At 44.3% G+C, this 14,980-nt stretch overlaps 1 protein-coding gene across 4 annotated transcripts in view; it reads left to right on the plus strand.

Annotated features, from left to right (window-relative positions):
- LOC122791658 (branched-chain-amino-acid aminotransferase, cytosolic-like) overlaps positions 1–14,980 on the plus strand; it is a 661,658-nt gene that overhangs the window by 405,153 nt on the left and 241,525 nt on the right. The window lies entirely within an intron of this gene.

Consider the following 14,980-nt stretch of genomic DNA (forward strand, 5'->3'; position numbering starts at 1 on the left):
AGCATCCTAACTCAGTGCTTAGTAGTATCTGTCACCATTGTACTAAATATAGCTGTTGACGTATGACCAAGCATTTGTATTTTTATTTGTAAGTAACTGAGCCTTTTCAGGGAGCTAGCAGAGGATTGCTTTCTGTTTTGGGGGTTAACTCGGCCACTGCAGTAGTTCACTTGTTCCACTGTCAGTGCTGTCTTCTTTGTTGGCATATACTGTACACCACACACGCTCTCCATCAGCTTATTGAAAAGGACCGAAGGCAGACATAAATGTTTCTAGTTGCGGTCCGTTTCTAGTTGCGGTCTGTGTCCTGAACTCTGTCCTTCATAAAATGATGCGTCACTCAGTAGCTGATATCATACGTCTTCATGATTCTTTCTGTCCTTCACCAGTGTACATGCTGTACATCCCTTCAGCCTTTCGTTCTGCAGCTTCTTGTCCTCTGGACATTGCAGTGTTTCTGTCCTTCACCAGTGTACATGCTGTACATCCCTTCAGCCTTTCGTTCTGCAGCTTCTTGTCCTCTGGACATTGCAGTGTTTCTGTCCTTCATCAGTGTACATGCTGTACATCCCTTCAGCCTTTCATTCTGCAGCTTCTTGTCCTCTGGACATTGCAGTGTTTCTGTCCTTCATCAGTGTACATGCTGTGCAGCCCTTCAGTCTTTTATTCTCCAACTTCTTGTCCTCTGGACTTTGCAGTGTTTCTTTTCTGGAAGCTGTCCATCTGCTTGATGACCCACTATAAAGCATCTGGAGTGATGCACAGTGCTGTACGTGTAATTTTGCCAGCATCTTGACCACTGGAGAGTGACATGCCTTCTTCTTCCATCAAGTTCATGCCTTTAGTACATCTTGTTTATACTCTGGTAACTTGGTTGAGTTTAAACATAATCACTTGCAGATCTTTTTCCTCCGTCATATTCTGTAAATCTACTCCCTTTATCCTCTGCTTTATCCCGGACCTCTAGTCCATGTCTACAGCCCTGAAGCATAGAACTTTATACTTCATTATATTATAAAAAACATACACAATTTTAAGTAAGTATGTTAACTGTATCACCCCCCCCCCCACACTGGTGACCATAATCTTGCTATCCTCCTCTCAGTCCGTTTTCTCATCTGGACGTCTAGGCATTGTAGGCCACTGGAACAGGGAGATTAGGAACTGGTTTGCATTGTCCTAACACTCTTCCATTGCCTGGAAAGAGTAATGGAATGTCTAGTTTGGTGGGTCATTGTAAGTGCCCTTCAGTGATCCTCAGTTATAGTGCTGGTCACTTTTTGGGACAATATTCCCCTGATTCCTTAGCACAGGAGCTGTGCACTTAGACCTTTTTCCAGGTGGCAGTCTTGCAGTGGACTTTGCTGACATCTGGAGAGTAGTCAAAACTAAAGCATCTATGCTGTGGAGCTGGCACCATGCCAGCATTGATTCTGTTAGCAGATTGGGACCCTTTGGTCCACCTGATCTGTCCCGTTCCCTACCTTCTGTTTACACTGCAGATCCTAGTTATCCAAAAGCTTGTGTAGTTTTCTGTCTGACTTAAGAGCTTTCTTAGGTCTGTCCAGTGCATTACTGAAATGTATTTATTTATCTTACTTTGACTGGGTTAGTCTCAATAGATCTATCGCCTCTTTTCTGGGAGCCTAAAATGGTATTCATACTGACTAACGGAAATTTGGCTAGGTCACTGGTGAAATCCACCCATTGCTTTTTTCACAAGTTCCATGGGATCTTGTACACCCATCTGAGCTACTGCCAAATCAGGCAGATGGGACCTTGGTGTAAAGTTCATAGGTTGATACTAGGCTATCGGCCCTATGGTCTATAGAAGCCTAGCCATAACAATTCCCTGGCTATTTCTTCCCATAATATTTACTTCCATGGACCCCTGTCTAACAGGGCGACTGACGTGATTCCCGGGGTGAATGTCCTATCTCCCATCCAATCATCAAGGTTCCTTTTGAAGATGACCAAGGAGGTGCTCTGCTTGATACTACAACCTGTGAGAGATGCACTTATATAGCCAAACTGGAAGCCAAGCTCTCTCTAGCCAAGACCGGACTAGTCAGTCAAGAGGACAAGGTAAACACTCGCACCACACCACACACAACACATAATCCTTCAAAACCTACACCCACACATAGTAACATGAAACACAAACCTACATTCGTGGAAATTCTTAATATAAATCGGCCCAAACAGCAGTACCTCCGAAGCTGAAACGCAAACAACCAGCACCACCCGATACAATCCAAGAGACACATAGCTCACAAAACCAGTGAGCCACTCAACCTTAGCCCCTAAGGCAAAACAACGTATCCAACACACTAGTCATAGGTGACTCTATAGTCAGACACACTGATGTCCCACTCACCAGGCTGAACAAGGAGAAGGTTACTGTCAGCTGCCTGTCGGGTGCCAGGATCCGCCACATAACCCACACACTCAGGTCACTCCACAGCAAGTACAAATATGACTCTATCATTGTCTATGTTGGTGTGAATGACCTGAGACGAACCTCCCTGGACTACATGAAAAGAGACATGGAGGAGCTCTCGGACCTTGTAGCCCAGAAAGGTATGACCCTAGCCCTGAGTAGCATCCTGCCATCACCCAGCATGGTACCACAGTACAAGGACAAAATTATTGACTTCAATAATTGGCTAAACTTCTAGTGCCATTCTAAAGAGATCCAGTATCTGTCTGCCTGGGATGACATGGCCGACAGACCACGATGCTTTGCCAGAGATGGCCTGCACCTGTCACCCCTGGGATTCTGGAGGTTCTTGCCGCCTCTATAGTGCCTTTTTTAGGCAAGGTTCAAATAACAAATTCACCACGGTAACAGGAACAGGCAAGCAAAAACTGAGGGTGATGCTACTCAATGCTAGAAGTCTAAATCTCAAAATGCACTCACTCAAGGCACTCCTTAAAATGGAGAACATCGATATCTGTGCAGTGACTGAGACCTGGTTTAAGGCTCCAGAGAGCACCCCTGCACTACCAGGCTATAACTCATTCCACACTTTTCGGCCATGTAACCTGGACCAGAACACCAAAGGCGGAGGTGTGTCCATGTTCATTAAGGATATCCACACCTCCAGGCTAGTTGCTCAGCATAATGCAGCCGAGGTTATCCAAGTGCAACTAACTCTGGGCAAAACTGCAATCCAAATTGTAGCTTGCTACAGATCACCAACCATGCCCCAGGATTCCCACCCCTCTTTTCTTGATGTATTGGAAAATATTAGGGTTCAACCAAATACCTTAATAATGAGCAGTTTCAACTACCCCACCATTAACTGGGAAAACTACTCATGTACCAACTCCTTCGCTCAACGCTTTCTGGAATTCATAAACTCCAATGCCCTGGATCAACTTATCCACACCCCCACCAGGGGCAACAATATCCTAGATCTAGTCATTACCAACATGAGTGACCGATGTTCCACACCTGAAGTCAACGCCTCATTGGTCCGATCCGACCATAAGCTAATTACCCTAGATATCCACATCCTGCCCCCCCCCCCCCTTAAGGAAACCATGGTAAAAAATTTCTCCAAAGCCAACTTCATGCTTCTTAAGACAGAAGTGGTGAACTTCACGGCACACATGCAGATGGACAATACAGTTACGACTACTGAATCCTACACAATTGCATTTTATAAGCACTTACATGAGTGCATGGATCGTGCTATCCCAAACAGAACCAAGAAGCTATCCTCCAAAAAAAGGAAGCCAATCTGGTGGTCCCCTGCCATAAACAAATTGTACAACAGAAGGAAGAAACTGTTACAAAAGAGAGTAAAATCCCATGAGTGGAGGAGCTCCCTGGTAAGCCTCAGTAAGAAGCTGAAATCCCTGATAAAATCCTCCAAAGCTATTTACGAAAACAAAATCTCCACTGATTCTAAAGACAACCACAAAGCATTCTATAGCTATGTCAAGAATCTCAATGGCAACACTTAGATCTTCTCTGAGTTACAGCACAATGGCACTAAATATACAGACCCAGTTGATATTGCCAATATCCTGGCAGATAGGTTCAATGCTAACTTTACCCCCTCTCACCCCCTAAAGAGCCCATCTCTATACCGCAAGAATGCAAAGTTCCTGTAATCACGGCTGCACAGGTAAAAACCACACTCTTCAAAGCCAAGAACACAGCATCCATGGGACCAGACAACATCCCAGGCTGTGTTCTACGCAAACTACAGAACGAACTGGCACCCCACCTAGGTACCATGTTCAGTCATAGCCTCACCTCAGGCTTTGTGCCTACTGAATAGCGCACAGCAACTGTTATCCCACTCCACAAGGGGGGAGCCACCATGGACCCCGGGAACTACAGCCCCATTAGCCTGTCGAGCCTGGTCTGCAAGGCCATGGAACGTATCATCATGGAACTTGCAAACAAAGACATTGATAATCTCCAAACTCTGGATCCCACCCAGTTCGGGTTTATAAAAGGCAGATCATGCCTCCTAAACCTGATAGACTTCTTTGAATCAGTCACCAAAGTTTTAGACAAGGGTAAGGTGGTTCACACAGCCTATCTAGATCTTGGGCTTTCAACACCATCCCCCACTCTGGAATTATAGATAAACTCACTAAACTAGGTATAATTACCTATGTCACAAGATGGGTTGCCAACTGGCTCACAGACAGAACCCACACTGTGAAAGTAGCAAACTCGAAATCAGACTTCAGACCAGTGACAAGTTGAGTACCACAGGGTTCAGTCCTGGGTACTCTCCTGTTTGGTATCTACTTCTCTGAAGTACAGGCTAACACAGAAGGTCTTTGGCTAACGAAGTCTGCAGATGACTGCAAACTAGGAGCCATAATCGAAACTCCTAATGATGTGGACATCATACAAAAGGGCCTCACTGAGACAGATGCCTGGTGTCAAAGCCATGGCCTCAAGCTCAGTGCCAAAAAGTGCATTGTCATCCCCTTTGGTAAAAACTCTGTACCCATGAACTACAACTTAGGCGGCAGTATACTTAACACCAAAAGTGTGATAAGAGACCTCGGGACACAGGTGGACAGTAGTCTCTCCTTTGATAATCACATCACCACAGTAGTAAGGAAATCCTTCAATGTGGCACACCTCATCACAAAAGGTTTCTCATCCAGAAAAAAGAGGTCATTGTTCCCCTCTACTCATCACTCATTAGACCCATTATAGAGTACAATGCCCCTTTTGGTATGTACCTCACAAGACATCTACAACAACTGGAAAGGCTGCAGAAATACCTTACAGAGAGGATTACCAGCCTCAAACAGATGCCCTATGCAGACCGTCTCAAAAAACTCCAGCTTTTCTCCATCGCATATCGCCTACTCAGAGGTTATCTCTGCCTAACATACAAAGCTATGTCAAACACAGAGCTGTTGGACATGCTCCATTTAAAGAAATCCCAATCCCTCCAAGCTACATGCTTTAGGGACCTAAACCTTGTCACCACAATAAACAGAACATGCCGGAGGGATAGATTCCTGTCCCAGAGACTTCCCATACTCTGGAATAAACTACCTATCTATATCAAACAAAGCTCCTCATTAGCACTCTTCAAGAAAAATCTTGATGATTGGATGGGAAATAAGAAATTCACCCCAGGGATCACCTCTGTGGCTCTGCTCGACAATGACACAGGAAAATAATTTTCTTGGGTGGCAAAAGCCAGGGTACCTTTTTGGCTGGGCTTGTATAGGCCCCAGGGCCGATAGCCTAGTACCTACTTATGAACCTATGAATATTATATTTAATGGAAAGGAAGTATATTTAGAGGCCACATAACTAAGACTTTAACTTAATAATGGTGACCCCCCCCCCTCTACAGTTCACAGTATAATTATCTGGACAACTTTGTTGTTTGTAACTTTATACATGATATTTTCAAACAGTGGTTACATTTGCTGCGTGCAGCGAATTGAAAGGGAACCCTACCACTTGTCATATAAGTGCAGTCTTACTTTATTTAAGGGGTCTTCATTAGAGGGCAACAGCTGGCAACTATTTCCTAACAGCCATCTGTTTATTATACTTCACTCTTTAGCTTCTTTCCTGTTTTTTATTTTTTTTGGGGGGGGGGGGGCTGTGTACATGCATTTAACAACCCCCCCTCCCGGTACACATGCTATCATTGTTTACTATCTGTGCTGTAAGGGTGAGTCTGGACCCTTTCCCTCCAATATTTTTTTTCATTTTTAATTCCTGTACCTAATGTTGAAAAACCCAAGACCTCCAACAAATTCCTTCAGTCATTCGATTGTATACCAGGACCAACAAGGACGTTGACTCTTCTGTCTGGAAAGGGGGAGTTAATGTCCAAAGTGCCAGCACACTGGAAGCTGAAGTCCGAGGGCTACCTGAAAAGTGAGCAAGTTGGTGGTAATGTAAGGGAGACAAGAAAAGGAAAAGCCAGAGGGTCTTGTGCATGGAAACAGGCTGTAGTTGGAGAGGAGCAGGAGGCCAAATATCAGTCACAGCCTCTGCCACTGAACCCTGCCGGTTTTTGTTTTGTCACCAACTCTTCTTCAGTGGCAACATTCCCACATGTACCATGAGTTCATCCTTGTCATTTGCTGGTGTCAGGAAAGTGGTGGGATATGTAGATTTCCAGCAACCACTCTGTGGAGAGTCCTGAGATTGTAGCACTGCACATCACACGATGGAGCACATGACTGAGTCTCTCATTTCACAGTTGACCTCCAGTCCTAGCAGGTGCTCCGATGATGCACTGGGGCCCACATTCTGTGCTTTTCTTGTATACTCCAAACCCTTGATACAATAACAAGTTTCTTGGCTTAGAGCTGTTTTCATTCCCTTCTCCCTTGCTGTTTGGCACTTGATGAGATGTGAACAACTGTACGTGGTTGTGCAGCGTTAGTAATAATAGTACGATTGTAGTGTTAGTAATAATAGTATGATTGTAGTGTTAGTGATAATAGTATGATTGTAGTGTTAGTAATAATAGTATGATTGTAGTGTTAGTAATAATAGTACGATTGTAGTGTTAGTGATAATAGTATGATTGTAGTGTTAGTGATAATAGTACAATTGTAGTGTTAGTGATAACAGTACGATTGTAGTGTTAGTGATAATAGTACAATTTATAATATAGTATGATTGTAGTGTTAGTAATAATGAGTATGATTATAGGTTCATAGGTTCATACTAGGCTATCTGCCCAAGGGCATTTATAAGCCTAGCCATAGTTATGTGGCTTCCACCCCCTTTAGTTTGAATAAAACTATGCCTCTGTAGTAGGTCACACAGAGGTACCCTTTTAAGATTATTTTACTGTGCCTCTGTCTAGCAGTGACACTGAAGTAATCCCAGGGGTGAATTTGCGATCTCCCATCCATTGGTCAAGATTCCTCTTGAACAAGGCCAGCGAGGTGCTCTGCCTCACATGTACCAGGATTTTATTCCACAGTGAGGGAGTCTCTGGGTGATGAATCTGTCCCTCCAGCATGTCCTATTTATAACCGTGTTGAGGTTTAGGTCTCCTGGAGCTTGTGGTTCTGAGGGACTTAGATTTTTGAGGTGAAGCATATTCATCAAATCTGGGTTTGACATGGCCTTATATGTCAGGCACAGGTCACTTCTGAGTAGGCGGTATGCAACTGAATAAAGCTGGAGTTTCTTTCAGTCGGGCAGCATAAGACATCTGTTTGAGACCCTTGATCCTTTTGGTGAGGAACTTTTGGGGCCTTTCCAGCTGCATCAGGTGTCTGGTCAGATACATCCCAACGGGGCATTGTACTCAATCATGGGTCTAATGAGTGATGAGTACAGGGGACGATGACCTCTCTTGATCTAGATGTGAACCCCTTCATGATCAGGTGGGCTATATAGAAGGTCTTTCTAACTACTTTAGCAACATGATTGTCAAAGGAAGACTACTGTCAACTTGGGTCCCCAGATCCCTGATGACTTCTTCTGTGCTCAGTGGATTGTCACCTATATGGTAGCTAGGGGTAACCTTGTTTTTCCCAAGGGTATGACTATGCATTTTTGGCATTTAACTTCAGGCCATGGCTCTGGCACCAGTTATCCATTTCTGTGGGGCCCTTCTGGAGGATATCTGTGTCAGTCAGAGAGTCAATTATGGCGCCCAGTTTGCAGTCATCTGCAAACTTTGTCAGCCATAACCCTCCTGTGTTTGCTTGTACTTCAGAAAAGTAGATGCCGAACAAGAGTGGACCCAGGACTGAGCCCTGTGGGACACCACTTGTGACAGGCTTTGAGTCTGACATGGCACCAGCAACTCTGACCCTGTGGGTTCTGTCGCTGAGCCAGTTTGCAACCCATCTTGTGATGTATGGGTTTACATTCAAGCTGATGAGTTTATTTATGATACCTGAGTGGGGTATTGTGTTGAAGGCCTTTGCCAGGTCCAGGTGCCCTGTATGGGCTGCCGTTCCCGCATCTATCGCCTTGATGAATGTTTCAAAGAAGTCAACCAAGTTTAAGAGGCAGGATCTGCCTTTGACAAAGCCAAACTGGGTTGGATCCAAAGTCTGCAAGTTCCCTATGTCTTTATTTATGAGTTCCATTATGATCCTCTCCATGGCTTTGCAGATAAGGCTTGTCAAGCTAATGGGCGGTAATTTCCAGGGTCTGTGGAGGCACCACCTTTATGAAGTGGGACCACAGTCGCTGCGCCATTCCTTGGGTACATATCCTGAGGTGAGGCTAAGATTAAACAGCTGTCCTAACTGTGAGGGTTTAATTCTTGAGTTCATGAAGACACAGCCTGGGACACCATCCGGTCCCATGGATGCTGTGTTTTTGCCTTAGTGAGGGCAGTTCTCACCTGGGCAGCTGGAGATGTTTGGGGGCTACAATCCTCTGGAATAGATATCTCTCCTTTGGGGAGGGGAGAAGTTTGCACTGAACCTGTCAGCCAGTATGTTAGCAATGTCTGTAGGTTCAGTAATTTTCACATCATTTTGAACTAATTCTGAGCATATCTGGGAGTTTCCTCCCAGGTTTCTAACATAGCTAAAGAAGGCCTTATGATTGTCTTTAGAGTCCTTGGCAATTTTTCTCTCAAAATTTGCCTTTGATGATTTTATGAGAGCTCTTAGTTTTTTACTTATAATGATCAAAGGTGTCTTACCTTTCAAGGATTTTGCTCTATCTTGTGGTAGCTTCCTCCTTTTGTTGTAGAGCTTGTTTATGGCTGGGGTCCACCAGACTGGACGCTTGCCTTTGGTACAGAGAGTCTTAGTTTTGTTTGGGATTGCCTGATCCATGCAGTCCTGTAGGTGCTGGTAGAAGGCATTTGTAAGTGATTCAGCGGTTTGAGTAATGTTTACCACTGGCTCAGGGGCCTTAAAGGAGACCACACTAGTTTTTAGAAGTGTGAAATCGGCTTTTGAGAAGTTTTTCACTGTGGTCTTTTTTGTTTCAGGTGGGGGCGGGATGAGGACCTCCAGCGAGATTAGTTTATGATCTGATCTCACCAGTGAGGGGTATACTTCCGGTGTTGAACATTTTGATCCCATGTTGGTGATGATGAGATCAAGTATGTTTTCACCTCTTGTGGGGATGGTGACTAGTTGTTCCATGGCATTTGAGTTTATGAACTCCAGGAATCTTTGGGTTAGAGTGTTGGGCTTGAGTAGTGTTCCCAGTCTATATTAGGGTAGTTGAAGTCACCTAGTATGATGGTGTTTGGAGATACATTTATCCTCCAATGTTTTCAGGAAGGCCATGTGAGGTTCCTGAGTTTGAGAGGGTGGCCTGTAACATGCTACAAATTGCAGAGCAGTCTTGCCTATGGTTAATTGCACCTGGATGGTCTCCGATGCATCTTGCGTTGCCACCAACCTTGAGGTGTGGATGTCCTTTATGAATATGGACACCCTCCTTTCTTGGTGTTGTCCGGATTTTGGGGCCAAACGCATGATATGAGGTGAAACCTGTTAGTGCTGGGGTGCTCTCAGGAGCCTTGAACCAGGTTTCTGTCACAGCACAGACATCGATGTTCTCCATATTGAGAAGGGCCTCGAGTGCGTGCATCTTGAGATTGAGACTTCTGGCATTGAGCAGCATTACCCTTAGTTTTTTCCTTTTGGTGTTCTAGGGTGGTAGGTTTAGAATTTGAGCCTTGCCTAAAAAGTCACTATGGGGTGGCAAGAGCCTTTGCCAATATCCGGAAGCCCAGGGTGACAGGTGCAAGCCATCCCTTGCGAAGCAACATGGCTTGTCCAGCATGTCATCCCAGGCAGACAGACATTAGATCCCCTTTGAATGACACCAGAATTTAAGCCAATTATTAAAGCTGATCATCTTATCACTGTATTGTGGCATCATTCTAGGTGAAGGTAGGATACTGCTCAAGGTCAGGGTCATACCTGCCTGGGCTACATAATCAGAGAGCTCCTCTATGTCCTTTTCATGTAGTCCAGGGAGGTACGCGTCTCAGGTCGTTGACACCAGCGTGGACAATGACTGAGTCATACTTGTACCTGCTGTTGAGAGACCTGAGTGCTTGCGTTATGTGGCGGATTCTGGCATCCGACAGGCAGCTTACTGTGACCTTCTCCTTACTCAGTCTGGTGAGCGGACGTCAGTGTGTCTGACTATGGAATCACCAATGACAAGTGTGTCTGGCATTTTGTTTGGCCTTAAGGGCTGTGACTGTTTGACACTCTGACTGTGTGGTCTATGTGTTGCATGTGTTGGGTCGTGAGGTGGTAGTTGTTTGGGTGTCTGCTTTGGTGGCCTCTGCTGTTTTGGTAAATTTTTATTTAGAGCCTCCGAGTATGTTTTTGTGTGTTTATGTGTTTGGTTTGAAGTTGTGATGGTACCATGTGTGACTGGGTATGTATTGTGTGTGGTTACCTTCTCCTCCTGTCTGGTCTTGCCAGTCCTATGTTGAGAGAGCTCAGCCTCCAGTTTGGCTGTATAGTTGCATCTCTCACATGTATTTGTGTTTTGTGGGAGAAGGAGAGGATTGTTCAGGTACATGAGGCAATTGTAACATTGCCTCAATATTCCCAGGTTCACCAGTTGAGCTGGAGAGGACACTAGCAACTGATCCCTCGACATACTAGAAGTAGTAGATAAAGAACTTTTTTGCAAAGGACTAGGGAAGTGGGTTTTAGGCTTGTGGGGTACTATCTATAATAAGAGTGCTTTATCAAGGTGCAAGTACTGTAGGAGTAAGTGCTAGGCTTTACAGATAGAGAATAGTCTTGAGACTTGGGAATCAAGTAGAGATGAACTTTTCTGTTATAGGATATGCTGGTTAGATCAGCAGTACAGTTTAGCGGTTTTATAGCAGGGGCTGAAGGAGCTTAGAATTGGCCCAAATGGCCAATGGACTACTAGTTTCTGGCTGAAACTTCACCAGGGACAAAAAGGCCGCTCAGTGCTTCCCACTCCCACTGGTAAGCAAAGAAACTTCCCTCCTTCCTAATAAGGCAATGGATCAGTAACAGGAACTTCCAAACAAAGCCCAGGGATCAGCAACTCTGAAACTGGACTACTCTAGTTCAGTAAAGTGGGAAAACGAGAGATTTTTTTGTTTTATTACAGAGATAAGGATTGTTAGTAATAATAGTATGATTGTAGTGTTAGTAATAATAGTATGATTGTAGTGTTAGTGATAATAGTACAATTGTAGTGTTAGTAATAATAGTATGATTGTAGTGTTAGTGATAATAGTACGATTGTAGTGTTTGTAATAATAGTACGGTTGTAGTGTTAGTAATAGTACAATTGTAGTGTTAGTGATAATAGTATGATTGTAGTGTTAGTAATAATAGTATGATTGTAGTGTTAGTAATAATAGTACTATTGTAGTGTTAGTGATAATAGTATGATTGTAGTGTTAGTAATAATAGTATGATTGTAGTGTTAGTAATAATAGTACGATTGTAGTGTTAGTGATAATAGTACAATTGTAGTGTTAGTGATAACAGTACGATTGTAGTGTTAGTGATAATAGTACAATTGTAGTGTTAGTAATAATAGTATGATTGTAGTGTTAGTAATAATAGTACGATTGTAGTGTTAGTGATAATAGTACAATTGTAGTGTTAGTAATAATATGATTGTAGTGTTAGTGATAATAGTACGATTGTAATAATAGTACGGTTGTAGTGTTAGTAGTAATAGTACGATTGTAGTGTTAGTGATAATAGCACGATTGTAGTGTTAGTGATAATAATATGATTGTAGTGTTAGTAATAATAGTACGGTTGTTCATAGGTTCATAGGTAGATACTAGGCTATCTGCCCTAGGGCATTTATAAGCCTAGCCAGAGTGTATTGGCTTCCACCTCCCTATTAGATTAGCCTACTGTGCCTCTGTAAAGTAGGTCACAGAAGGTACCCTTTTAAGATTAGTTTACTGGGCCTCTGTCTAGCAGGGACACAGAAGAGATCCCAGGGGTGAATTTGCGATTTCCCATCCACGCGTCCAGATTTCGCTTGAAGAGGGTCAGCAAGGGGCTATGTCTAACATGAATTGGTATTTTATTCCAGAGTGAGGGGAGCCTCTGGGAAATGAATCTGTCCCTCCAGCATGTCCTATTTATTTTTGTGCTGAGATTTAGGTCCCTGGAGCGTGTAGCTCTAAGGGACTTGGATTTTTTGAGGTGGAGCATGTCCATTAATTCTGGGTTTGACATGGCTTTGTACGTCAGGCATAGATCGCCTCTGAGTAGGCGGTAAGCAACTGAGTAGAGCTGGAGTTTCTTTAGTCGAGCTGCATAGGACATCTGTTTGTAGCCCATGATCCTCTTGGTGAGGTACTTTTGGGGTCTCTCCAGTTGCTGCAGGTGTCGGGTAAGGTACATCCCAAAAGGGGCATTGTATTCAATTATGGGCCTGATGAGTGACGAGTAGAGGAGCACAATGACCTCTCTTGATCTAGATGCGAACCCTTTCGTGATAAGGTGGGCTATATAGAAGGTCTTTCTAACCACTTTGGCAACGTGATTATCAAAGGAGAGATTACTATCTACGTTGGTCCCCAAATCTCTAATTACTTCTTCCGTACTTAATGGATTACCACCTATATGGTAATTTGTGGGCACCTTGTTTTTCCCAAAGAGGATGACTATGCACTTTTTAGCATTTAGCTTGAGGCCGTGGCTCTGGCACCAAGCATCCATCTCTGTGAGACCCTTTTGGAGGATGCTTGTGTCAGCTGGAGATTCAATTATGATCCCCAGTTTGCAGTCATCTGCGAACTTTGTCAGCCATAATCCCCCCGTGTTAGCCTGAACCTCAGAGAAGTATATACCGAACAAGAGAGATCCCAGGACTGAGCCCTGTGGGACCCCACTTGTAAATGGTTTGGATTCGGACATGGCACCTGCGATTCTGACCATGTGGGTTCTATCGCTGAGCCAGTTTGCAACCCATCTTGTGATATAGGGGTTGATATTTAAGCTGGTAAGCTTATTTATGATGCCCGAGTTGGGTATTGTGTTGAAGGCTTTTGCGAGGTCCATGTAGGCTGTGTAGACTACCTTACCCTCATCTATGGCTTTGGTAACTGTTTCAAAGAAATCAACTAGGTTTAAGAGGCAACATCTGCCCTTAACAAAGCCGAATTGGGTAGGGTCCAGTGTCTGGAGGCTCCCAATGTCTTTGTTTATGAGTTCCATGATAATACGCTCCATAGCTTTACAGACCTGACTAGTCAGGCTTATGGGGCGATAGATTCCAGGGTCCGTTGTGGCACCACCTTTGTGGAGTGGGACCACTGTAGCTGTACGCCATTCTTTGGGTACATATCCTGTAGTAAGGCTAAGTTTGAACAGTGACTTAATGTGAGGGTTCAGTTCTTCTTGGAGCTCGTGTAAGACACAGCCTGGGACACCAACCGGTCCCATAGATGCTGTGCTTTTTGCTTTGGAGAGGGCAGCTTTCACCTGTGCATCTGTGATGTCAGGGAGGTTGCATTCAGTTGGGATAGGCATTTGCTCCTTTGGGGGGGAAGGGGGGGAGAAGTTTGCGCTGAATCTGTCTGCCAGGATGTTGGCTATGTCTGTAGGCTCAGTATATTTTGTACCGTTATGCAATAATTCAGAGCATATCTGGGAGTTTCCGCCCATGTTCCTGACATAACTAAAGAAGGCTTCGTGATTGTCTTTAGTGTCTAGGGCAATTTTTCTTTCAAAGCTGGCCTTTGATGATTTTATGAGGGATCGAAGTTTCTTGCTAATACTGATCAGAGATGCCTTCCCTTTTTGGGATTTTGCTCTGTCATGTAGTAGCTTCCTCCTTCTGTTGTATAGCTTATTTATGGCCGGGGTCCACCAGACCGGTCTCCTGTTTTTGGAGGAGTGAGTCTTGGTTTTATTTGGGATAGCACGATCCATGCATTCCTGCAGGTGCTCATAGAATGCATTTGTAAAGGATTCTGCGGATTGGGCTGTATTATCCTCTGGCCCAGGGGCTTTGAAGGATTCCACCTCAGTCTTGAGAAGTGCAAAGTTGGCTTTTGAAAATTTCTTTACAGTGATTTCCTTGGCTGGGGGTGGGGACGGGATATGGATGTCCAGGGAAATTTGTTTATGGTCTGATCTTACCAATGAGGGTTTACCTCTGGTGTGGAACATAGAGTCCCCATGTTGGTGATGACCAGGTCCAATATGTTGTTCCCTCTTGTGGGAGTGGTGACCAGTTGTTCCATTGCGTTAGAGTTTATAAATTCAAGGAACCGTTGGGCGAGGGTGTTTGGGCTTGAGTAGTTTTCCCAGTCAATGCTTGGGTATTTGAAGTCACCCAATAACATATTGTTTGGAGAGACCTTCATATTCTCATGTTCTCAGGAATGCCAAGTGGGGTTCCTGTAATAGGGAGAGTGTTCTGTAGCAGGCTACAAACTGAAAGGCAGTTTTGCCCGCTGTTAGTTGCACATGGATGGTTTCCGATGCTTCGTGCAGAGCCACTAACCTGGAGGTGTAGGTATCTTTGATGAATATAGATACTCCCCTT

Source organism: Protopterus annectens, chromosome 17.part0 (genome assembly GCF_019279795.1).
Source record: "Protopterus annectens isolate FY-2018-M chromosome 17.part0, PAN1.0, whole genome shotgun sequence".
NCBI classification, from domain to species: Eukaryota; Metazoa; Chordata; order Ceratodontiformes; family Protopteridae; genus Protopterus; species Protopterus annectens.